The 23,768-nt window shown below is 40.7% G+C and overlaps 1 protein-coding gene across 1 annotated transcript in view; it reads left to right on the top strand.

The window, feature by feature from the left end:
• The first annotated feature begins 1,426 nt into the window (after nt 1–1,426).
• LOC149455890 (mitogen-activated protein kinase 6) overlaps nt 1,427–23,768 on the top strand; it is a 53,007-nt gene continuing 30,665 nt past the window's right edge. The window contains exon 1 of the mRNA XM_089685761.1: nt 1,427–1,445. The gene's annotated coding sequence lies outside the window, so the exon portion shown is untranslated. The remainder of the gene's footprint in view (nt 1,446–23,768) is intronic.

Genomic DNA, 23,768 nt, shown 5'->3' with positions numbered 1-23,768 from the left:
AGCAGACACAACATGTGACTTTACCGAGACCATCTCCATCAACACAATGGGCACTCTTATGTCTGTTAATTATTTGCTTTCTCTATGAGGGTTTACAGGTAAACAGAGGAGTGCAAGGCTACTAATTTCTAACCCTAATTCTGTTTATGCAGAAAATTCTTAGAACATAAAATCAGAATAGCTACAGTCCAATTACAATAAAGTAAAATCTTTGCGATGACTATGAAATGTGGTGCTGTGTAATAGGCACAGTAAGCCTAAGCTGGTATTTATATTTATTTTTTATGCAATTGTAGCAAAGATTAGATTTGTCATTGACAATAGTTGTATTTTCTACAGAACAAAAAAATTAACATTTTCACTATGCATGATTTTTATCCATCCATGATAGAGAGAAAATCGTGGTATGGTCATTTGAATGAGGTCTGGTAGGCCCCTTACTGCTCATTGCTCCTAAAGCAGAATTAAACTGCATCTGAGCACCACAAACCAAAAATGCTATTTAATTTATTTTTAATATTCAAAGCAAATGCACCCATCCAGTCATGTCTCCATGCTTTATTGGTTGAGAAAGCACTTTGTAAAACATCGCCTAGCATTTCTAGTCATGCTAATCTTGAGTAAGGGCAGAATATTCTTGTAGCATTTACTTCCTGGAATCCATCTGCCGTTAGCTCAGGCATGCAGGCAGGAGAGTGTTCTTAGCTGGAGAAAGCCCCTCCTCCCTCCTGAAGACTCATGTGATCCATAGTATTATTTTGACCTAGGCCAGAAGCCAGGAAGTAACTGAAGAAAGGGTTGAAAATATAAAATAAGATATACTTTCCTATCTTTTTTCTAAGGCTAGCAGCATAAAAAATAAAAATAGTTCATATTAATTGAGAGCGTTTAGTCCCACATTGAAAAAAGCTCTGCCATGGTTTCCATTTAAGTTGGCTTTGCATGGTGCAACTTCTGCAGATTTGCCAAAGCTGCCTTCTTTTCCCCATACAGTAATGTGTATCATCGGCTTTTGAGCACTCCTGTGCAATTCTGTTTTCCCTTAAGTTGGAATCCCTTGTTTCATGCTGAAGCCTTTGACTTTTCACTGTCATTTCACATGCACCTCTCATTATGCACTCTTGGAGCTGCACATTATAATGCTTAGCTACCTAAAAATACTTTTCTGTGATCACTCAAGTCATTCACATTGCATAAATGAATTTCCAGGAACGTGGCTTGTCTTCTTTATGTATTTTTTCCTGTTAATTAAATATTCATAAGCTGAATTATTACTTCAGTGACATGTGTACACAGTGTCCATATCATAGCTTCATCACCTCTCCCTTCCATTAGTGCACATCTATTTCTGACTAGCAGACTGCGTGACCTTTCTACTCGCTTCTTTGGATATTAATTATTGTAGCATGGTCTGAAAAGAGCTGATAGGACAGAAATGGCCGAAGGTAAGATCTACGTGTGTCAGACAATAGGCATGTGTTACATTGTAAGGCTGCTAATGGGTTTTTTTGGGAACATACTGTGCTTAATGGAAAAAGCTTTTTTAACATGAAAAATAATTTTATATTTTATATTTCTTGGCAGGTTTACTATTAATGCTAGCTAAAAGCAAATATTTAATTTTAAATATTATGAGCAGAAAGAATTTGAACTTGTAAATTGAAAAGTTCTTAAAGTAACCCAGAGCTGTTCCTAGTGAATTACAAAGCACGGGAGCTGGGAATGAGTTCTGCAAAGCCAACATATAGAAGAATATCACATGTATGTAAACCTGTATGATATGCAAGAAAGAATGGGTATATTTATAATGGCCTCTAGATGATCTGGCTTTACAAAACTAACACTAAGTAAGCAGAGAATTAACTTGAACTGTACATTGTATGTCCAGAGGTCTCTTTTTGTACCAGCAGGCTTGAGATGAAAGTCAGGTGACACAAACAATTCCAACTTTTTTGAATGACCTTCTGTGTCTACATATGCAAAATGTAATTGTTGAAAATAAAAAAATATCAATATGTCCTCAAAATTGCCATTGATTTCAACCCAGAAAAGCCAGCGCAGTGGTTGTTCAGCAGCATCTCCCTCCTTTTTTATTCTTTGCATAGAGAGTCTGAAGGTAAACAGCTGCTGATGTGCCTTCTCATTGTACCAAACCCACATCCATCTGTGAGTCTTATATCTATAACTACCACTTCCTCAAATATAATAAGTGACAAATTCAAAAAATCAATATACAACAAAATTTAAATCCCCATAGCACAAATAAAACCTTCACCCTTGAAGATATAAAATAACAATATGAAAATGTGCCAAAATTATACAAACTAATACTTATACAGTCCGCCCCATAGAACAACTCTATATCAATATTCCAAATAAAATAAAATTAAAATAAAAAAGTCCAAAAAAAAGTCCAACCAAATAAATATAAATCCAAAAAATTCAAAAATAAAATAAAACTGAGAAATCCTTCCAATCCTTTCTTACGATAAACCTCAAACAAAAAGAAAAATATCACATAGTGTATTATCTTTATAATATAATGAAATATTCGTGACAACACTCTGGTGATTATCCAAATAAGAATATAATTTTTTTCCTTTGGTAATTAGTGTAAAAAGTGAATCAAGTGAACAAACATAATTAAAAAAGAAAAATTAGTGCAAAACACTGTGTACTGTGAATCACTCTTCCAGTGCTCCAAAACAAATCCACACTGTGCCACTTCTATTGTAGTAAGGAATATATACCCTTACCAACATTCCTCAATAAACCTGCTTTCAATATTTAATAGTATCCTATGGATGGGATCCTCCTAAAGTGCCCCCCCAGATTCCACTGTATTCAGGGCACTATTCCAGCAGGATTTTCCATATCTCCATATCATTGGCACCATATAGACAAAAAGCATATGAGGGACAAATAGTGTAATACCGCCAAAGTAATGTACAGAAAAACACTTTATTCCAACTGCTCACATTTGAAATGATTCAAAACCGCTTTTTAAATACCGTGAAAACCGCCAAGCTACCATCCAGGGAACATCCAGGGACCAACACACAGTCTTTATCCTCTTTTTCCCTTTTGCAAAATGGCCGCCGGTCGACTTCCGGTTCCTGTATGCGTCTTGACGTCACAGCCCTTGACGCGTTTCGTCATCGACTTAATCATAAGGGATCCAGGTTTATTGAGGAGTGTTGGTAAGGGTATATATTCCTTACTACAATAGAAGTGGCACAGTGTGGATTTGTTTTGGAGCACTGGAAGAGTGATTCACAGTACACAGTGTTTTGCACTAATTTTTCTTTTTTAATTATGTTTGTTCACTTGGTTCACTTTTTACACTAATTACCAAAGGAAAAAAAAAAAAAAATTATATTCTTATTTGAATAATCACCAGAGTGTTGTCACGAATATTTCATTATATTATAAAGATAATACACTATGTGATATTTTTCTTTTTGTTTGAGGTTTATCGTGAGAAAGGATTGGAAGGATTGGAAGGATTTCTCAGTTTTATTTTATTTTTGAATTTTTTGGATTTATATTTATTTGGTTGGACTTTTTTTTGGACTTTTTTATTTTAATTTTATTTTATTTGGAATATTGATATAGAGTTGTTCTATGGGGCGGACTGTATAAGTATTAGTTTGTATAATTTTGGCACATTTTCATATTGTCATCTGTGAGTCTTGTACTATGGGTGTATCCTGTGTGTGCAAATAAAACAATGATATAGACAGTAAAAAAAATAATCCCAAATACATCAGTTTAAGATGTATACATTAAAACAAAAAACTAAAATACAATTGGCCTTAAAGCATTACAATTTCCTTTTAAGGTACAAAAGTCTAGGTCTTTCCAGAGATTAATAATAATGCATAAATATAGCCACTAGTTGGTTAGTGTCTAAATGCAGTTACCAGTAATGTTAGGTAGGTGCTTTACCCACAATATAACTTGTAATATTGTTTTCTTACACAAAGTATTACAGGGTATGATGTAGTAAGCAGCACCAGAACTGTATTGTGTCCAAGAGATATTGTAGGTAAGAAACCTTTGTCATTGTAAACTACCAAAAAAATAAAATCAGTGTTGCATTATAATTATGTTGTGTTCTTAAAGTAGAACTACACTGCATCTGCGCACCGCACACCAAAAATGCTATTTAATTAATTTTTAGTATTCAAAGTAAACTTGCCCATCCATCCATGTTTCCATGCTTTATTTTGCTGAGAAATCACTTTGAAAAACACTTTGGGCTGTGGCCATCTTGCATAATGGCAGATTTATGTAGAATTAACTTCTTGAAATTCATCTGCCCGTAGCTCAGGCATGCAGGCAGGACAGTATGATTAGCTCAGAAAACACCTCCTCCCCTCCTGAAGACTCCTGAGATATATGGCATCATTTGGCTAGGCATGGATAGCAGGAAGTAACTGAAGAAATGTGAAAAGAAAAGTTTAAAACGAGTAAATATAATATACTTTCCTATCTATTTACTAATGCTAGCTGCATAACGATTAAAATAGTCAATGTTGATTGAGAGAGAGAAGTGCCACTTTAAAGAATTCCAAGCATAGCATTTTTTATACATACATTGGTTCAGTTTTGACCAGTGTAACCATGCATATACCATACATGTGGGATACCTCTAGAAGCTGGAAAGCTGATCACTTGTGTCCAGGTCCTGTGCCAAGTGACTACCCTGGTGCATTATGAACACAAGAGGTCAGCTGCTTGGCAAAGGGGCTATTCTGAGAATGCGTTGCATTTTCTCAGTGAATGCAAAGCATTCTCTGACTGGACAAGGTTGAGAGTAAGACATCACCACCCACCTCTCCACCTCCTCCAGTCAGAGAAGGTTTTGCATTCATTGAGAAAATGCAAAGCAATCTCTGATTGGCACCAGTGCAGAGCGAATGACCTGTGTTCAGTAAGCAGCAGCTCAGCATGGGACCAAGTGGAGATCACTGGAGTAATGGTGTCTACCACAGTGATTTCCAGCTTCTAGAGCAGAGTTATTCAACCATGGTTCCATGGAACCCTAGGGTTCCTCCAAAGGTTGCTAGGGGTTCTTTGAGCGATGAGCAATTGTCGCCCCTCAGATAAGTTCCCGCTGACACCATTGATCTTTTTTAGTAAGGGAGCAATTCTTCCCAGTGACCACAAATGTAAGCAGCATTCTATAGTCATTTTTAGTAGGGGTTCACTGAGCCCAGAAAGTTATTTTAAGGGTTCCTCTTTGTTGAAAAGGTTGAGAAAGGCTGTTTTAGAGAAATTGCACAGGTATGGTATATGCATAGTTACATTGGTCCAAGCTGGACCAAAATAAGTGTGTAAAAAAATGCCATACCTGGAATTCTTCTTCAACCATTTTGGGATATGTGGAATAATAAATCCTTATCGTAAGCAGCAACATTTCATTGTGTGCCCAGTGGTCACTTCATATACATTATCTGATGTTCTAGATAAGAACATCATGCAGAATAGCCTCTGTTTTGTTCCACTGGTCTTCTCTAGGGATCCTGTTAACTTGGCCCAGATCTACTGTTCTATTTTTTTTTTGTAAGTTACCTACTCCACATACCAAGCATAGTATGTTGGTATCCCTAAATCACATGTATTTTAAGACTGGGATCCATAATTTTTCTTTGGAACCCTTCCTCATTCTTTACAAGTTATCCTATGTGCTGGTATTATATACAGTTGCAAGAAAAAGTATGTGAACCCCTTGGGATTACGTGGAGTTTTGCATGAATTGGGCATAAAATGTGCTCTGAACGTCATCTAAGTCACAACAATAGAAGAACACAGTCTGCTGAACATAATACTACACAAACATTAGATGTTGCCATGGTTTAATTGCACATAACATGTAAACATTCACAGTGCAGGGAGGAAAAAGTATGTGAGACCCTAGCTTAATGACTTCTCCCAGAGATAATTGGAGCCAGGAGTGAGCCAACCTTGACTCCAATCAGTGTGATGATATTGAATGTGTTGCTGACAGCTATCCTGCCCTTAAAAAACACACACCTGTTTTGGGTTTACTGGTTTCAAGAAGCACTGTCTGATGTGAACCATGCCTCGCAGAAAAGAGCTCTCAGAAGACCTACTATCAAGAATTGTTGACTTGCATGAAGCTGGAAAGGGTTACAAAAGTATCTCCAAAAGCCTTGATGTTCATGTGTCCACGGTAAGACAGACTGTCTACAAATGGAGAAAGTTTAGCACTGTTGCTACTCTCCCTAGGTGTGGTTGTCCTGTAAAAATGACTGCAAGAGCACAGCGCAGAATGCTGCATGAGGTAAAGAAGAATCCCAGAGTGTCAGCTAAAGACCTACAGAAATCTCTGGCACATGCTAACATTTTTGTTGACACATCTACAATAAGGAAAACATTAAACAAGAATGGAGTACATGGGAGGACACCACGGAGGAAGCCATTGCTGTCCAAAAAGAATATTGCAGCACGTTTGAAGTTTGCAAAAGAGCACCTGGATGTTCCACAGCACTACTGGCAGAATATACTGTGGACAGATGAAACCAAGATTGAGTTGTTTGGGAAGAACACACAACACTATGTGTGGAGAAAAAAAGGCACAGCACACCAACATCAAAACCTCATCCCCACTGTAAAACATGGCGGAGGGAGCATCATGGTTTGGGGCTGCTTTGCTACCTCAGGGCCTGGACGGATTGTTGTCATCGATGGGAAAATGAATTCCAGAGTTTATCAAGACATTTTGCAGGAAAACGTACGACCGTCTGTCCGCCAACTGAAGCTCCGCAGAGGATGGGTGATGCAACAGGACAATGACCCAAAGCATACAAGTAATTCAACAAAACAATGGCTGCAACAGCACAGAATACGCCTTCTGGAGTGGCCCAGTCAGAGTCCTGACCTCAACCCGAATGAAATGCTGTGGCATGACCTTAAGAGAGCGATTCACACCAGACATCCCAAGAATATTGCTACACTGAAACAGTTTTGTGAAGAGGAGTGGTCCAAAATTACTCCAGATCGTTGTGCAGGTCTGATCTGCAACTACAGGAAACGTTTGGTTGAGGTTATTGCTGGCAAAGGAGGGTCAACCAGTTATGAAGTCCAAAGGTTCACATACTTTTTCCTCCCTGCACTGTGAATGTTTACATGTTATGCACAATTAAACCATGGCAACATCTAATGTTTGTGTAGTATTATGTTCAGCAGACTGTGTTCTTCTATTGTTGTGACTTAGATGACGTTCAGAGCACATTTTATGCCCAATTCATGCAAAACTCCACGTAATCCCAAGGGGTTCACATACTTTTTCTTGCAACTGTAACAGATAAGAACTTAGTGATTATAATATCACCAAATAGATTTTCTATTTCTCTGTGATATTTGTACACACCAGAAAGGTTGAGAGTGGAAGGGAAAGCACTGTGCAGACATTAGGCTCAATTTTAATTGTAGAATGTTTAGTAGACAAAAAGTCTAATACTAAGGTGGAGCAGCAACACATGAATGGGTAACCACTTCCTTTCCATCTTGACAAAATAAATAGAACTGAGCATTATCAGCAGGGAGATATTCCAACAAGTTTTAATATCTTTGTACAAACACAATTGAGTAGTATCTACAAAATCTTTCTAAAAGGCACTAACAATTAGATTTGCAGGGCAAACATTGAGGGTATACCCCATCTCTTCTGAGACCCAAGCCAAGTGCCCTTGAAAAGTATTTTCATTCTCGAGGCACACCAGTTTAAGGCATGGTTCACATTACTGCGTGTCAGGGAACGCAGGCAAAATTGTGTGCATTCCCAACATGAAGACAAATGCGCTGCTCTTTAACAGAAGCAAGGGGTGTAATTAATTCCTAATGCTACCCCCATGTATTGGCAAATGCAGTGCGTTTTAAAAAAAAAAAGGGTCAGGAACTTATTTCTGTTTTCCTGCAGGTAGGGAAGGCCATTGAAATGAATGGACTGACCCAAACTCAGCAGCCCAGATGGGAACCTCCACTTTTCAAATCTCCCCTCTATTCTCACCTCCGTACCCTGAACCCCCCTTTCTGCTCACCTCTGTACTCCAAAATCCCTTTCTGTTCACCTTCACACCCCCCTCTCTGCTCACCTCTATACCCAAACCCCCCCTTTTGCTCCCCTCTTTCCCCCACTACCCCTTTTGTTGACCTCTACACCTCAGTCTCCCCTGTTAGTACACCCCTGTACCGACCCCAGCTTCGTTCCTGACATCGCTTATCTTCTGCCTGTCCTGACCTCGGCTTGCCTACTGGATCTCCTGAGTCTACTCTCATTGTACCCTGCTTCCGCTAGTGGTCTCTTCTACCTCAGCTGGTTGTACCTGGGGGCCGCGACCTGGTTCCAGCCTGCTCCAAGTCCATCCCCAACATCAGGGGCTCTGGTGGACAGGCTGGGGCTTAGACTCCGCGCCCTGGGGAACCCCAAACTGTGGATTAAGAGCTCACTACCACAGGTGCTGACATACTCACTACCACAGGTGCTGACAGGTGATCACAATATGTTTATAGTTAATAAACCTTGGTACACTTACACTCAGTACTGATACTCAGTTACTCACATCAAGTGGAGGAAAAACATCTGAGATGTACAGTGGCATTATATTGTTTTATATTCCAAAAGAGTATCAGTGGAAGGCTCTGTTAAATAGAGCAGTATTGGTGCTATGGATGGTATGGTAGACTATATCATGGACAAATGATCCATGCTGGAACGCATGCCAGCGGGTGTATAACCAGATTGAATATAGGCCATTTCTGCCCCATATGCATATTGGGGCGTGGGCTAGCATCAACCAATTTGTAAAGCATCGCTAGAGGCAGCTGATTGGTATGGCTGTGAGCAGTAAAAATGGATGTGTTCCTGTAGGGGCGGGGACTAGGAACCGCCGGAAGTCAGCTGACCAGCCAGGATGGAAGTTCCGGTCTGACGTGCGTTTCATGCAGCCATAAGTAGATGGATGGCATCATCTGGTTAATCAGGATGACAGTTCATGTATGGCGTGCGTACCACAGGGACCAGATTGAAGGAACCCATCCCTGGCCTCTGTCACAGTATGCGCTAGTGCAGGCAGGACAGGAACGCACTCGGAATGTGGACCTAGGACATAATGCAGAGGGAACCAATAAGAGGAGCACAGAATGTTGGGCCTAAAAACAAATGAAACCCTGATGAATACTATGGAAAGGCATAAAACAGCTAAAGCTATATGGGAGATGGAAACAGTTATAAATAATCAATAAATATAGAATGAAAAGCTGTACTGAAGCATACAAGCATATGACATAATAAAAAAGTATATGTAAAAGACATATCTGAAAAAATTGATAAAGGTATTATTCTATATATATAAAAAGTTTAATAATTAGTAAATTATCAATAAATACCAATGGATGGAAGCTCCAAAAAAGGAAACGATAGATAAAGGCTCTAGGCAGAGAATGCATACTCCATATATGCTAAAATTAGATGATATATCAATAGAAATATGTATTATTTATATCTATTTGTATGTTGTATGGGCAAAGAAATTGTATAGAGAGAGAGAGAGAGAGAGAGAGAGAGTCCTCATCGGAGTGAGCAGAACCTCAGGACTTTATAAGAGCATAAATCCTGAAAGGAAAATGTATATAGATAAAAGAAAAAGTTGGGGAAAATTATGTATATAACGACTGATGTATGTATACTGTATTCTAATGCAGTCAAAAGTATGACCAAAAGTATGATTAGATGTATAAATGCATGGAAAAATTACATAAAAGTAATAAAAGTGGGATATAGGACAAAAGAGGACAAGGGATCAATTTAGAGCCCCATGAATATCTATGTCCTCATTTAGTCCACCAGGGGCGAGGGAACCTAAGGTGAAGATCCAGTATGTCTCTCTCATGCATAATGTCTGGAGCCTCCTACCACTGTCTGAGTCGCCTTTTACAAATTCTATACCAAATACTCTCATGCCAGACGGATTACTATTGTTTCTCCTGAAAGTGTCGCGGAACAGAATAGTTATTCTTTTGTGATTTTTTTTGCGTGGATCTTTGCCATTAATGATGTTGCACTTACGTTCCCCAAACCTGACTTTCAATGGGTGTGTGGTACGTCCAACATATAAGAGGCCACATGGGCAGATCAGACCATAGATGACATAGGAAGTACTGCAGTTGATGAACTGCTGAATCTTGTGCATACGGCCATCGGCACCAACGGCTTCTTTTTTCCAGTGCCACATGTACGAGCAGGAACCGCATTTGGTTACCCCACATTTATAACTACCCCTTTGGTCAAACAAAGTTGACCATGGGCCAGTAGTATGTTTCCCAATAGGACCAGATTTCTTAATCCTACTTGGAGCTATTAAGCTCCTTAGGTCTCTAGGCTATCTGAAGATGATGAATGGCTTGGAAGCAAGACATTGGCCTAGGATTAGATCCTGTCTAAGGATGTTCCAGTTTTTTTTAAAAAACTTGTTGTATATCAAAGGCTTTTGTATTGTACCTGGTGCGGAATCTATTTTGATCAGTGGATTTGAAATCTTTTTTTCTTTTTTTGTTATTGGTGGGGTATGTGATTGCCAAAGGGGACTCCTCTGAAGGGCAGTCATTGTGCAAAGCCCAATACTTTTAAGTATGCTTTCTGTGTTGTGTTCCTCTTATGTCTGCAAATCTTTTTGATTTAATCAACGACCACTTCATAAAAGGTAGGAATAAACTTTCCTTTTACCCAATGAGGGAAGAATGTCGATATGGGTTTGAATTCTGTGTGCATAACCTCTCTATTAACCCTTGTGTAAGGGCTATTATCTATAAGTGGGTCAAGCTCTAGTTCTAAGTCTTCACATTCTCCCTCAAGAAAGAGACTTTCTAAAAGAGGGAGTGTGGGATTATTGCTGACCAAACTAGTGTTAAGTACTACATCTGCAGATGTGTTAGTATGAGGTGGAGACTCTTTTTTTATAGTGAAATACCTTTTTACAGATTCCTGATGAATTTATTAAAATCTATAAATATTTTGAATAAGTTAGGGGCATTTTTGGGTGCAAAATTCAAACTTTTACGTAAAAGGTTCAGTTCGATGTCTGTAAACACCAAACTGGACAAATTGTATATTTTAATGGTGGAATGGGTGGTGGCTATTTCCTTCCTCTTTTTGATGCTTTTACCCCCTCTTTTTCCTCATCTCCGCCTCCTTCTCTCTTTCATCCCATATTCCTCTGGGGAGCTGAACTGGGCTGGTGTATCATCGCGGGAGCTGAAGTCTCTGCAGGGTCTGTCTCTAAAAAAGGTGTGGATTTAGGGGGATAGGCTGAGTATGAGGAATCTACCAATGGAGGATAATGGGTGGTAGCATGGGAAGTCTAAGTGGCAGTATATGAGTCATCAGTGTTGGGTATATGGGTATGAGATTGTAGCCTGGGTAGATCATGAATGTATTGTGGCCTCTTATCCTGGGGTATCGAACCTCTATAAGAGTCAGTGTGAGTGCCACTGTTCCTAAGAGACCCCAGTTGGGTACAGGATGAAGTGGAGGCGTGATGATTGCTGTTATGGGTATTCCTGTTAGAAGATGTGCGTCTAGGGTAACCCGTTTGGTATTTTCTAGCATTGGTCTTGGGGTGTTTGTAGGGAGCTCTTTGGAGCTCAATCCTAGTTCTTCTTCTGTTGTAATAGTACGCAAGTGGGAAGATTTCTTCCAATTAAATTAACGTCCTTGTAGGTAATCTTGCCTATCTTTTTCAAATTTCCCTGATTTTTTGCTGATGAGATCTGTCTCGAAGTTACCCATCTCTTCATTGATCTTTCTATCCCATGTATCAAAGGATGCTATGTCAGAATAAGAAGCTAAGTCATCCTGAATGGTCTTAATATCACCCCTAATTTTGGTAAGATTCCTCTCTCTCTGTGAAATTATATATTGGAGAAGTATTTTGTTACATTCTCTGAGCTTATCTTTCCAAGCTGATTTTAGGTAATCTTCTAACCAAATACACATTTTGGTCAATCTGAGACCTCTCGGGACTCTATTGACTTCTAGATATTTTTCTAGTAGGAGAATATCCCATCATTGGGTGATTTCTTTCTCTAGAGTATGCTTGTGCCTGTAAAAGGAAGAATCAGAGCTGAATGTTGGATTGTCATTATTCCCTTTGGGTAGTTCGAAAAAAATCAATGCTGTCATTAAAGCCCTTGGCTAGGGACAAACGCCTTAATTCACTTTCCTCAATAGATAGTACCATTCTGTGCCACAAGAAGGAAAAGGGGAAGGGGGAAAAGGCTTATTTAAACATATAAAGGATGTATATATAATATAGAATAAATTAAATACATGTATATAAAAAATTGGTGTGCAGGGATACAGTCGATATGAGTGTCTATATCAATCAAAAAGGAGTCTCATACAAGTCCCACAGCAGCTGGAGATATCCAGAAGAGTCTAACTTGAAGAAAAAAATGTTTGTAATGACAAGTAACATACAGTTGGCTGCAGGTTGTCGTTTAGGATTGATGGCCGTTTGCAGAGTCAGAACCCAGGACATTCCTCCTACCCATACCGGCCTACATGCAGACTTGCATGCATACCTGGTATTGCCCTCTAGGGGGAGGCAGCTTCCTGAGTCCTCAGCTTTCCACCCCCCCAGAGGGCAATACCAGGTATGTGTGCAAGGCTGCTTGTAGGCCCGCTACAGGGAAGGGGAGTGCCCTGGGTTCTGACTCTACAAAGGCTGTCAATCCTAAACTACACCCTGCAGCCAACTGTATGTCACTTGTCATTAGCCTGGCTACACTTGCTGCACTTGGCCAGCACTGCCCACAGCCCTGTGGACTGCACAGTGCTACACTGTACTGTCCCGACCAAGGTCCTGCTGTGCCGATGTACATTCAGCAGAGCAGGACCTCGGTCAGATCTGACAGCCTTTCTCAACCACGACCAGGGGCGGACTGATCATTTGTAAACTCGGGCACTGCCCGAGGGCCCGGGGTCAGTAGGGGACCCCATGAGATGCCCCTGGTACCTTTTTCATAGGCTTTTTTGAGTTTGGACAAGGACACGGGGCCCCATGATCCCCTATTGCCCGGGGGCCCCATGAGTTGTCAGTCCACCCCTGACCACGACGCTACGGCACTCCTGTGGACCTCAGGCGGCACCACAGTTGAGAAAGGCTGGTATAGTAGACAAAGAATTAGCAAAATATTAAGAACAGCAATCTTTGAAATGAAGGAAAAAAACAGAATACCTGATAATTAACACATAGGGGATGATTTACTAAAACCGGTGCACACAGAATCTGGTGCAGCTTTGCATAGTAATCAGTCTCTAGGTTTTATTGTCAAAGCTAACAAAACAAGCTAAAGTTAGATGCTTATTTGTTACTATGCAGAGCCGCACCAGATTTTGTGTGCACTAGTTTTAGTAAATCTCGCCCATAGTAATTAAAGGGAAAAATTGTTTCAGATATTTCTCATCGTGGGACTGTACAACCCCAGAAACAATTTACCATGATTCCACCCCACCGTAACCATCTGATCAATCATGATAGTAAAGAAAAACATGAAACTGAAGTGTGGAAAATTATGACTGTAGCCTTCATCTCTATTGGTTGCTTGATTTACTTTCAAAATTTCATTTCTAAGCATTTTATTTTTTACACTGCCCAGGATCAAAGCACTGATTATCTTCTAGCAATAGCTGTATTCTGTGCCTTCTTATCAGTGAGCAGGATGTGAGATAGGGAGGGGAGAGAGCCCTGGGATCTGAAAAATAAACAACCAGCAGAAAGATTCTGTACCTTTTATTGTGCTAATTCAATTAAAGCTGTGAACCATGGAAGACCATACAGGAAAGAAAGGAGGGGTTGGTTGTAGAGGGAGACTTGGTTAGCCAGTGTCCCTTGCACCCTTGCATACTTCAAGTGAAAGTTCAGTCAAAATACATCTAAGGCTAATCCTACTCCGACCCCCCATTCTAAGACTATTCTATCTACCTTGTGAGAGAAAAGATGGCTACACTTGTCTATTTTGAGGCCACTCTGGTCGGATCACATGATCAGGTCCCAGTGCCACCTTCAGTGTAGAGGAGGGACAACTGACAATGGATGCCCCATGGTAAGCGTATGGGTGACATCATGGCACATGCATTTGCAGCCATTGTCGGAAATCTCTTCTCTTCACTGAAGCCGTTTCTGGAGAGATCATGTGACTGGACTGGATCGGCTTTAGAATAGGTAAGTATAAGCATCTTTTCTTTCGCAGGGTAGATAGAATAGTCTTAGAATGGGGATGGGAGTACATTTAGACTTTGTCTGATTTTGATTGAACTTCCACTTGTTTTGTGCACAAGAATTAATTACACACTATTGTAGTTCACAGCATGGAAAATATGAAAAAAATCTAAAAACTGAGCAAGAGAGTTGTTTTCTGCAGTAAAATAAGAATTAAACATTAGGGAACTATGGGGTTGATTTACTAAGGGCATCTAGGCCGTTCACTTTGCAAGGAAAGTTGTACTTTGCAAAATAATTTTCCCCAGAGCTCAGTGAATGTGTTGAAGCTCTGCTGACTTCCATCATCCAACCATAGGCAAGTATAAATGTAGTTTTTTTTTTCCCTTGCATATGAGTATTTTTTTGTTTAAGTGTTACTAAACCCACAACAGTAAAATCAGTCTGTATATGCAGTAAAGCATGCTAGTTATACTCACTGTGGAACCTAAGGGGTTAATCCTCTGCATTCTGTAAAAAGGATGTTTGATCCTGTCTTCTCTGATCCCCTCCTTTTTCTATTGTCTCCAAGCCATCTGCTGATAGAAAAGAGCCTTGAGGGCAAACATCACATGCCCAGTTTGGTGTGTATTGCTAGAGAGTTTTTGTTTTCTTGGGAGGGAGTATGTGATCAGCAGAGGGCTGATCAGCTCTGTCCAGACAGAGGATCAGGGGTCCTGCAGCCTCACAGGACAATCAGGGGAGAATAAAAACTCCTCCTACAGGCTTTAACCAGTGCTGTGCTGGACACTGATAGAAGTCACAAGACTGCTCTAACTGCTGCTGAGAAAAGGTATTTAGCAGTTTATATTTACTAAAACAATTGCATTTCCATGTTCTGTGTACTGTGGAAGACCAGATATAGTGAATGCAGGGTCCTAGGTTTAGTAACACTTTAAAGAAAATTTCCCCACATTTACCAAGCTCTGGGGAAAATTACCATGGAAAGTGCAGCTTTAATAAATCAATACACCATAGGCCCATTCAAAACCCCCAAAATGGGGAGGAGGAGGACAGGGTTTACCAGCCAGGGGCTTCAGAATTGACTACCTACAACTACATGGGGGCCTATATCCTGGAAAGAACAAGGGGAATTCTCTGGTCAGATAGAAGGCCAAGGCAAGACAAAGTAAGTCAATCAGGAGGAGGCCCACTGACCAAATGGCCATTTGGTCAGGATAAAAACAGCAAACATTTACTGCTCTGGATGGTAGAAAACACAATCTAAATTGAAGGATGAGGGGGTTAAGAGGGGTTTTTCATTGTTTTGGCTTATGTTTCCTGTAGAAGGAGGAACAAATCATCTCTTGGGTTGCTGTAATGAAAGATCATTGGGGAAATTTCACTTTGCAATATGAATACCCATTTACATGCAAGGGAAACAAACAAATAAATAAACAACATGCTTTCTTGCACATGATTGGATGGGCATCAGCTTCACGTTGTTCAGTAAGCCCTGAGAATAATTTCCTTGCAAAGTGAACAGTCTATTTGCAACCCCTATAAGAATCCTAATTACTTTGTAGTGTCTTAGGCAAGCCATAGATGATGCGATTTTCTTTCCTGCAACCCGCTGTATTCCCTCATCAATACAGTCAGAGTTGAATTCTTCTCACTGAGCTATTGTGTTCTCCTGGAAAAGCCAAGATAGGTCACATATATGTGGCCTTATTCAATAAAAGTTTATATTCTCAAAGTATAACTAAAGGCAAACCAGTAATTGAGGGGAAATCTTCCAATGGCGATGCTAGTTTTGGTGACAACCTGGGCATTCCTCACTTTAGAGGAATTTCCTTTCAGTTCCTGTTTTGGCTATGGGACAGGAAGTGAAGGGAAATCTTCTCTTCTCACAGCTGCTCTGATCAGAGCGTGGCGATTGTCAGTCACCGCTCTTTGCTCTGCCCCCCGAGCTAACTGCAGCGCAGGGATGTGGAGGGGGAGGGAGTGGCTGGCTTATGCTCTCAGCGGATCACTGACAAGCTGAGCAAGGTGACTCCAGACTCTGGGGTGGATCCCGACTTTAAAGTCAGGATCTTTCCCCAGCCTGGACCAGCTGAGTGATGTCAGCCGACAGCGGGCTTCAGCTAGCTGCACTTCTGTGAACCACAGGAGCAGGGGCGGACTGACCATTTGGAAATGCGGGCACTGCCCGAGGGCCCGGGGTCAGTAGGGGGCCCCATGAGATGCCCCTGGTACCTTTTTCATAGGCTTTTTTGAGTTTGGGCAAGGACACAAGGGCCCCATGATCCCCTAATGCCCGGGGACCCCATGAGTTGTCAGTCTGTCCCTGCACAGGAGAAATACAGCCAAAAGAGCTTTGGATGTACTTCTCCTTTAAGCGCGTTTAGGTGCATCAACACTAGAGCATTTTTTCATTTAATTGGGCAGAATATTAATTCAGACCATTGAAATGAAAAAAGGAAATGCTCAAGAGCTAAAAGTGTTTACTAGCATCAAGTATTTTTTTTTTTACCAAAACGCCCCTCTCTTGAATGCACAAGTAATGGTTATTTTTCTCCCTTGCCTCTAAACTCATGTAAACACCTATGTATGCATGGACACATAGGTTAACATGAAGGGCAATTTAGAGGCAGAGGAAAAAAAAAGTTCAAACACTTGTAAAAGCAGCATTTTTGAGCTCAAGTGTGCATGAGTCCTAAAAGTAAACCTTGTTGCAAAAAGTTAAACAGATACATAGAGGAGAATCAGAAACAATATAGTTCCAAATATAAAATCAGCCTAGTCACGAATAGGTGAGAACATTCCGTATAAAAGCCATAACCAGTGTGATCATGTAGACAACAATGGCCATATGGCATCTGTTTACCGAGACAAAACACGTTTAATGGAACATCGAACTGCCTTGTGTTTTGTTGATTATGTTGCTGTAGTCATTTTTTTCCTGTTCAAACAATAATCAGAGGATAGTTATCTACAGGGTACTTAAGATTAATCTTGTTGCTATGGCAAAAAGCTTTGGGGTATTATGATCTTTTAAAAAAAAAATTGGACAGCTACATTTACAGTGCTAACAAAATGTTCTAAAAGTAAGAGGATTAGGTGAAAAAACCTGGCAATATCAGAGACGATTTACAATGTTAAGTCCCATTTGTTTTACAATACTTCCAGCAACAAAACATGGTAAAGTTTTCATACAGAACCTTAAAACATATTATTATTATTATTATTATACAGTATTTATAAAGCGCCAATAGTTCGCTCAGCGCTGTACATTACAAAGGGGGACAGAACATGTGACAGAACAATACCAATACAATGCAAAACATGAGGGGATCGAGGGCCCTGCTCTTTCGAGCTTACAATCTATTATTGTTATTGTAATTATTCAACAGTAAGCATGCAGTTAACCGCTTCCCGACCTCCCTATAGTGGAACTACTGCTACAGGCCGGCAGGGCTGCACAAAATCACGTAGATATATGTGATTTCGTATTTCTGAGTAGGGGATGCGCGTGCCGCCCTACCCGTGGCACCATTGGCGGCTACAGCTGTAGATCACCGGGTCCCGGGCGGAGATTCCTCACCGGCACCTGGCAATCGACAAGGAACACAGACAGAGGAGAGGTCTGTATGAAAACAATACAGATCTCTCCCCTATCAGCACCAGCACACTGCTTTGTATTGCTGTGCATAGCACAGCAATACAAAGCAGCATGCTTACACAGTAAAGCACGCACAGACAAAATAGTAAAACAGCACACAGTTAACCCCTTCCTGCCCAGTGTCATTAGTACTGATCACTGTATTAGTGTCACTGGGGATGTCAGTGGCAGTTAGTCAGTTCCCTCCCAGTGTCAGAATGCCCGCCGCAGTCCCGCTATATGTGACTGATCACCGCCATTACTAATATAAAAAAATTAAAAAACAAATTGCAGTATATATACTGCCATTTGTGTGACTTTCACATAAACCAATTAAGTTACACGTATTGGGATTTTTTTTTAGCAAAGACATGTCGCAGAATACATTTTGGCCTAAATTTATGAAGAAATTTGATTTTTTAAATTTGTTTTACTGGATATGTTTTATAGCAAAAAGTAAAAAATATTGTTTTTTTTTTTTCAAAATTGTCATTTTTTGTTTATAGTGCAAAAAAATAAAAACGCAGAGGCGATCAAATACCACTAAAAGAAAGCTCCATTTTTGGGAAAAAAAAGGACATAAATTTAATTTGGGTGCAGCGGTACATGACCACACAATTGTCAGTTAAAGTAACGCAGTGCCATATTGCAAAAAAATGGCCTGGTCAGGAAGGGGGGTAAATCCCCTGGAGGGCGAACCAAAGAACAAAAAGGTTATATGTTGCAGTTTATCAGTGACTGCTCTAGCTTTCTTTTTTTTTCCAGACTGAATAATTTCTGTAAGTATAGAATATAAAGTACCTGTTGATCTTGCCAAAAATTCTATATCTGTGCCAGTTCATGTGAACCGAACCGAAAGCATGAACAATGTGATCTTACTCAAGACATCCAGCTTGAGTGACAACCTGAGAGGAAGTCCAGCCTGAGTGACAATTATGGATTCTTGTAGCCACCCTAAGAAGTGTTACTTGCAGGATCACCAGTTAATAAATCCTGAAAAAAGTAAACTAATGCAGCCAACACATTTAGCAATTGGTAACGTAAAGTTGGATATTTCAGTTCTGGGTTTATCAGAAAAAATCCTCATCAAGCAGCACTTTTTATTCATTTTTTTTAAGTTATATTATGTGAATGAGAAGAAATACAAAAGTAGTTGTTATGCCAATTTGACTGCAAAAGTGGAAATACACTTTAAATGTAGGAAATGCATCCCTAAAACTTCAAAGTTTCTAGGACGTATCTCCTACATTCAGCTCCTTTTCTCCGACGCTGTTTCGCCTGCCACTATTACTGCTCCTATATAAAATGACACTTGCAGATAGTTTGTATACAAGACAATATTGCCAAAAGAAAGCATAGTCTGCGCTCCAAAATCAATCTATGTGCTACTATGTTACCTTAAAGTGGTTATAAAGGCTCAAGGTTTTTTACCCTCATGCATTCCATGCATGAAGATTAAAAAACCTCAGTGCAGCATCCCCCCTAGTCCCCCCTAATACTCACCTAAGCCCCTTCTCGATCCAGGTATGTGCACTGGAGTCTCGGCCATCCCAGGACTCCCTCTTCTCATTGGCTGAGACAGAGTGGGAGCCATTAGTCAATTACCGCCAGTGAGCCAATGAGAAGAGAGAGGGGGCAGGGCCGAGCCGTGGCTCTTTGTGTGAGTGGACACGCGGAGCAGTGGGTGCCCCCATAGCAAGCTGCTTGCTGTGGGGACACCCAACAGGAGGGAGGGGCCAGGAGAGCCTGCAGGGGACCTGAAAAGATGATAATCTGGGCTGCTCTGTGCAAAACCACTGCACACAGCAGGTAAGTATAGACATGTTTGGTATTTTTTCCATTAAAAAGAAAAAAAGCCATTAGAGTCTCTTTAAGTAAAGTTATTGTTGAGTAAACAGGTCCACAGTGGAAAAGTAAACATTGCTCTAGTCAAAAAGCATTATAAAAGTGCCAGAGCTGAAATGGTTAAACTAAGTGATAAAAAAAAACCTCTTCCAATATGTATAGATTTTGCAGGAAACACTGTTCTGGGCTCCCAAGGTCATGTGCTTGTACCATGTGATTTCAGCTGTTGGGGATCAGGAATCAGTCTAGGTTCACATCCATGCAAGCTGCGGTTCATGCATTTTTCCAACTTTTTAACACACATTTTGATGCTTTTTTTGTTTGTGGCTAATAGGACAGTTCTGTTCATATAGTGCAACTTTGATGTGACTTTATACTCTCTGGCACTCAAATAACATCAAAGTAGCATCAAAGTAGTGCAGGAACCCTTATGTGTCAAATTTTTTGGCTAACAGGCAAGAATGACAGTTCTGTTCATGTAGTGTGACTTTGATGTGACTTTACACTTTCTGGCACTCAAGTCGCATCAAAATAGTGCAGGAACCTTTATGTGTCTAGTCACAGGTTAGGGTTAAGGACTAGGGTTAAAGTGGTTCTAAAGGCTCCAGGTTTTTTACCTTCATGCATTCTATGCATAAAGATAAAAAAACCTTCTGTGTGTAGCAGCCCCCCCCCAGACCACCTAGCACTTATTTGAGCCCCATCCTGATCCAGCGATGTCCACGAGAACGTTGGTTCTCCAGAAACTCCCACTCCTGATTGACTCACTTGCTGTGATTGACAGCAGTGGGAGCCAATCTGGAGAGGGAAGGGGCAAGTCCGAGCCATGGCTTGGTGTGTAAATGGACATGCAGAGCCATGGCTCAGGAGTGTACCTGTTCGGGTACCCCCATAGCAAGCTGCTTGCTGTGGGAGCACCAGACAGGAGGGAAGGGCCAGGAGCGACGGCAGGGGACTCACAGCCGTGTGGCCAATGAGAAGAGCCAATGAGAAGAGAGAGGGGCGGGGTCTAGTTGCAGCTCTGTGTGCGAGTGGACTCACGGAGCAGCGGGTGCCCCCATAGCAAGCCGCTTGCTGTGGGGACACCCAACAGGAAGGAGGGGCCAGAAGAGCCTGCGGGGGACCCAAGAAGAGGAGGATCCGGGCTGCTATGTGCAAAACCACTGCACAGACCAGGTAAGTATGACATGTTTGTTATTAAGAAAATAAAAAGACTTTAGTATCACTTTAAATGTTAGGGTTAAAGGCTAGGGTTAGGGTTAAATGTTAGGGTTGGGGTTAAGGGTTAGGGTTAGCAGTAAACATTAGGGTTAGGGTTAAATGTTAGGGTTGGGGTTAAGAGTTAGCAGTAAACATTAGGGTTAGGGTTAAATGTTAGGGTTGGGGTTAAGAGTTAGCAGTAAACATTAGGGTTAGCAGTAATCATTAGGGTTAGTGTTAGCAATAATCGTTAGGGTCAACAGTAGTTAGCATTCTAACCCTAACAATTACCACTAGCCCTAGCTCTAACCCTAACCCTAACATTTAACCCTAACCCTAAACCCTAACCCTTAACCCTAACATGCAATTTTGGACACATAAAGGTTCCTTCTCTACATTGATGTGACTTTGATGCTACTTGAGGGCCAGAGAGTGTAAAGTAGCACCAAAGTCACACTACATGAACAGAACTGTCATCCTTTCCTATTAGCCAAACCCCCACTCCCACAAAATGCATTAAAAGCACATCAAAAACTCAACACTTGCGTTTTTGGTGCGGGTCCGCTAAAGTCTATTACACGCAAAACACAATCTGTCCCTGACCCTTTCCAAAAAACACACAGGCTCAAAACCCACAGATGTGAACTAGATCCATAGGAAACCATGTTAGCTGGACTGTAGGGCATTTCTGCAAGATGCGAAATGAACTAAAACATGCATAGGTGTGAACCAAGGCTCAAGGTGGAACCACTAATTTTCTCAGAATGGGTGTCCCCTATGCCCCTTCAGCTGAGAACACATGACCAACTGCATATGCGTATGGCTGTATAACTTATTTTCATGGGAGATAGGAGCAGCATTTTCTGAAGAACAGGTGGATATTAGTAAAAACAAAGAGACAGGCTGTACTCTAATGATGTCAGGTTGAATAAACCGTATTGTTCTTAATACATAACACTCAGGGCTAAGGAGCAGTGCTCTCTCTTCTAAAAGTCAAACTAATGTCTGCTTTTCTCTCCATTCAAGTTAATGGAAAAAGAAGCTCAAAGCAGGTCAGAAGAAGCTAAAAAAAAACAAAAAACAAAAAAAACACCAAAAAAAGGAATGATCTTATACAGAGAAAATTCAAGCCGAATGCACCCTATAGTAGTATCCATTTGGTCATCCATACAAGCCTTCACAAAAAACTTAGATTTTATCTGTTGACCATATAACGGGCAAGATGTAAAGATAGGAGGAGGTCCACAAAGTAATTCAATACAATATCAGTCCTTTGAGACTGATACTGTTTTTAATTTTGGTTAATGCTGGTCAACGGAATCCTTAGCCCAAGTCTAAAATATTCTGGGGACACATAAGATCCCAGGTCCACCTAATAGCCACAGCCAATGTAACGAGTCCTACTCTCTTTATTGGCCTTTTCATTTATCTTTCATTATGAAGAGGAAGATTGAGACCTTGGGTGAGAGACCAAAATTGGGAAGCTATAGTGATGCAGTAGATCCAAAACTGAAATACCAATCTGGGTACACTGAACCTTAAATATAAAACCTAATATAAACCTTAAATATACAGGGTGCTGTCTAGTACCTAATTAAAATGTATAGTTTAGTGAGCTATGAAAGTCATCGCCAAGCAGCAATGTTGGGACTTCTGGATCTGGGCAGGAGGCAGTCCAGTGTGTGCTCAGCTCCGAATCCCTGATCCCTCTTATCCTTGGTCAGTGTCAGAGATTACCATGTTAACCCATATGTGGCCATTAACAAAAAGAGGTGAAGATCAAGGCCACCATTTGAATGAACTTGTAACTTTTACAGATCGGGATTTTCAAAAGGTAGATCAAAGGATCATGTACAAAGAATTTACTGAAATGCTTTCTCCTCCCCACATTCCAAAGATCAGTGTGTCATGGATTAGCTAGGAGTTGTTTCAAATACCAAAAAAAAGGAAAGAAAAAAAAGGAAAAAGTTTCTTTAAAGCAAATATGGTTGTCTCTGATGATCCACCTTCTGATAACACTAGTTCTCTTGCTGTAGTACCTTCTACGCCATTGACCAAAACGTCTGGATAATTAAAACTGATGAGAAATTATTTATGCAATTTTCAAATTCAAATGAGTACGTCTTCTGTAATGAATTGATGTCACTGATATTATGTTGTATACCTATGGGCAGGTATGGTATGCACAGCGTTATGATGACAGTTGGCAGATCCTAGTGTCAGACACCATTTGGCAGAAAGGTCTTTGAAATAGTAATTGTTCCTATTGGAATGATCACTACCATGTTCTCCTTGATAAGCTGGTTCCAGGAGTGCCTAGCACTGGCTCCCTCTACTCATACCCAAGCCGTGTGTGCGTGTTTGGGGAGATGCTAGCAGATATACTATACAAGCCTGAGGCTGGTTGAATCATGCCTGCATATCTGACCGAACGTGAAAATATTTTCTAGGCCTTATAGGCCTTTTTTTTATAAGTGATCATATTCCCTTTGTTCCTAGCTGCATAAGGAGCGCAGAGAGCTAGGGGGGGAGAAACAGCAGCACACTGGTCTTCCCAATGAATGGCTGTGCAGGGAGAGGGATTTGTCAAGACAAGTCTGATTATTAGAGGACAGCAGGCTGAGTTCCCAGCACAGCTATAGAACCGACCACGCTGTGCTCTCATGCCTAGTGTGGTCAGTTTTTATTAGGAAAGCAGAGGAACTGGCAGGAACACCAGAGATTGCACACAAAGGAAGAACACCTTTTTTTAACAAGTTGAAGAGGAGGGGTGCTGATGTCACCATCTCCACCTCACCCAGTGTATTCATTAAGGCATTCTATGAATGGTGGCA

The sequence above is a fragment of the Staurois parvus genome, unplaced genomic scaffold (genome assembly GCF_062004578.1).
Source record: "Staurois parvus isolate SC_StPar_1 unplaced genomic scaffold, SC_StPar_1.0 ptg000385l, whole genome shotgun sequence".
In the NCBI taxonomy this organism is placed as follows: Eukaryota; Metazoa; Chordata; class Amphibia; order Anura; family Ranidae; genus Staurois; species Staurois parvus.
This window is presented reverse-complemented; position numbering and strand designations above follow the sequence as displayed.